This window comes from Arachis hypogaea, chromosome 7 (genome assembly GCF_003086295.3).
Source record: "Arachis hypogaea cultivar Tifrunner chromosome 7, arahy.Tifrunner.gnm2.J5K5, whole genome shotgun sequence".
NCBI lineage: Eukaryota > Viridiplantae > Streptophyta > Magnoliopsida > Fabales > Fabaceae > Arachis > Arachis hypogaea.
In genome coordinates, this window is record NC_092042.1 from 35004614 (window position 1) to 35008221 (window position 3608).

Sequence of the window (3608 nt, forward strand, 5' to 3'; positions counted from 1 at the left end):
AAATGCATCCAACAGCACTAAAGAGGCATCTTCTGAAGAAGAAGCTTATGATCCTGAAAACCCTGCAATGGCAGAGGTAAATTATATGGGTGAACCTTATGGAAACACCTATAATTCATCATGGAAAAATCATCCAAATTTCTCATGGAAGGATCAACAAAAGCCTCAACAAGGCTTTAATAATGGTGGAAGAAATAGGCTCAGTAATATCAAGCCTTATCCATCATCATCTCAGCAACAGACAGAGAATTATGAACAGAATACCTCTAACTTAGCAAATTTAGTCTCTGATCTGTCTAAGGCCACTTTAAGTTTCATGAATAAAACAAGGTTCTCCATCAGAAATCTGGAGGTACAAGTGGGCCAGCTGAGTAAGAAAATCACCGAAACCTCTCCTAGTACTCTCCCAAGCAATACTGAAGAAAATCCAAAAAGAGAGTGCAAGGCCATTGATATAATCAATATGGCCGAACCTAGAGAGGAAGGAGAGGACGTGAATCCCAATGAGGAAGACCTCATGGGACGTCTCTCAAGTAAGAAGGAGTTCCCTATTGAGGACCCACGGGAATCTGAGGCCCATATAGAGACCATAGAGATTCCATTAAACCTCCTTCTGCCATTCATGAGCTCTAAAGACTATTCTTTCTCTGAAGAGGATGAAGATGTAACTGGAGAGCAAGTTGCTCAATATCTAGGAGCTATCATGAAACTGAATGCCAAGTTATTTGGTAATGAGACTTGGGAAGGTGAACCTCCCTTGCTCATTAGTGAACTAGATACCTGGGTTCAGCAAACTTTACCTCAAAAGAGACAAGATCCTGGAAAATTCGTAATACCCTGTATCATAGGCACCATGACCTTTGAGAAAGCTCTGTGTGACCTAGGATCAGGCATAAATCTTATGCCACTCTCTGTAATGGAGAAGTTGTGGATCATTGTGGTACAACATGCCATATTTTCATTGCAAATGGCAGACAAGTCAGTAAGACAAGCTTATGGATTGGTAGAGGACGTGTTGGTAAAGGTTGAAGGCCTTTACATCCCTACTGATTTCATAATCTTAGACACTAGGAAGGAGGAGGATGAATGCATCATCCTTGGAAGACCCTTCCTAGCCACAGCAGGAGCTGTGATAGATGTTAACAGAGGAGAATTAGTCCTTCAATTGAATGGAGAATACCTTGTGTTTAAGGCTCAAGGATCTTCTTCTTTAACAATGGAAAGGATGCATGAAAAGCTTCTCTCAGTATAGAGTCAAACAAAATTCCCACAATCAAACTCTAAGTTTGGTGTTGAGAGGCCACAGCCAAACTCTAAGTTTGGTCTTGAATCCCCACATTCAAACTCTAAGGTTGGTGTTGGGAGTCTACAACGTTGACCTGATCACCTGTGAGGCTCCATGAGAGCCCACTGTCAAGCTATTGACATTAAAGAAGCGTTTATTGGGAGGCAACCCAATTTTTATTTATCTAATTTTATTTTATTTTCATTGTTCTTTTATGTTTTCTTAGGTTCATGATCATGTGGAGTCACGAAAAAAATATTAAAATTAAAAACAGAATCAAAAAATAGCAGAAGAAAAATCACACCCTGGAGGAAGGACTTACTGGCGTTTAAACACCAATAAGGAGCATCTGGCTGGCGTTCAACGCCAGAACAGAGCATGGATCTGGCGTTGAATGCCAGAAACAAGTAGCATCCTGGCGTTTAAACGCCAGGAATATACCCTGAGGAGAGCTAGCGCTGAACGCCAGAAACAAGCATAGAACTGGCGTTTAATGCCAGAAATATGCTACAGCTGGGCGTTGAACGCCCAGAACATGCATCACCTCGGCGTTTAAATGCCAGAATTGCATGCAAAGGCATTGTACATGCCTAATTGGTGCAGGGATGTAAATCATTGACACCTCAGGATCTGTGGACCCCACAGGATCCTCACCTACCATATTCTCCCCTCTTCTCAACATTCATTCTCTCTTTCCAATAAACACTCTTCCCCAAAACCCTTCACTAATCACCTCAATCTCTCTTTCCTATTACCCCCTTCACCACTCACATCCATCCACTCTTTCCCATAAACCCCACCTACCTTCAAAATTCAAATTTTCTTTCCCACCCAAACCCACCCTAAATAGCCGAACATACTCCCTCTCCCCTCACTATATAGACTCCTCTATTCTCCTTAATTTTCACACAACACAACTTCCTCTCCTATACCTTGGCCGAATACACCTTTCTCCACTCTCCTCCATATTTTCTCTTCTTTTTCTTTTTTTCTTTCTTCTCTTGCTCGAGGGCGAGCAATATTTTAAGTTTGGTATGGTAAAAGCATAAGCTTTTTGTTTTTCCATTACTATTGATGGCACCTAAGGCCGGAGAAACCTCTAGAAAAGGAAAAGGGAAGACAAAAGCTTCCACCTCCGAGTCATGGGGGATGGAAAGATTCATCTCCAAAGCCTATCAAGACCACTTCTATGATGTTGTGGCCAAGAAGAAGGTGATCCCCGAGGTCCCTTTCAAGCTCAAGAAAAATGAGTTTCCGGAGATCCGACATGAGATCCAAAGAAGACGTTGGGAAGTTCTGACCAACACCATTCAACAAGTCAGAATCTTGATGGTTCAAGAGTTCTATGCCAATGCATGGATCACTAGGAACCATGATCAAAGTATGAACCCGAATCCAAAGAACTATCTTACAATGGTTCGGGGGAAATACTTAGATTTTAGTCCAAAAAATGTGAGGTTGGCATTCAACTTGCCCGTGATGCAAGGAGATGCACACCCCTACACAAGAAGGGTCAACTTTGATCAAAGGTTGGACCAAGTCCTTAGGGACATATGTGTTGAAGGAGCTCAATGGAAAAGAGACTCCAAAGGCAAGCCAGTTCAATTAAGAAGACTGGACCTCAAGCCTGTAGCTAGAGGATGGTTGGAGTTCATCCAACGCTCCTTCATCCCCACTAGCAACCGATCTGAAGTTACTGTGGATCGGGCCATCATGATTCATAGCATCATGATTGGAGAGGAAGTAGAAGTTCATGAAGTCATCTCCCTTGAATTCTACAAAATAGCCGAAAAGTCCTCTACCTTGGCAAGGCTAGCTTTTTCTCATCTTATTTGCCATCTATGTTACTTAGCTGGAGTCATCATAGAAGGAGACATCCTCATTGAGGAGGAGAAGCCCATCACTAAGAAAAGGATGGAGCAAACAAGAGAGCCCACTCATGGAACCCAAGAGACGCATGAGGAAGCTCATCACCAAGAAATCCCGGAGATGCCTCAAGGGATGCACTTTCCTCCCAACAACTATTGGGAACAACTCAACACTTCTCTTGAAGATTTGAGTTACAATATGGATCAATTAAGGGTGGAACATCAAGAGTACTCCATCATTCTCCATGAAATTAGAGAAGATCAAAGAGCAATGAGGGAGGAGCAATAAAGGCAAGGAAGAGACATAGAAGAACTCAAGGACATCATTGGTTCTTCAAGAAGAAAGAGCCACCATCACTAAGGTGGATTCATTCCTTGTTCTTATTTTTATGTTTTTCAGTTTCTATGCTATATGTGTGTTTATGTTTTGTGTCTCTACCTTATGATCATTAGTA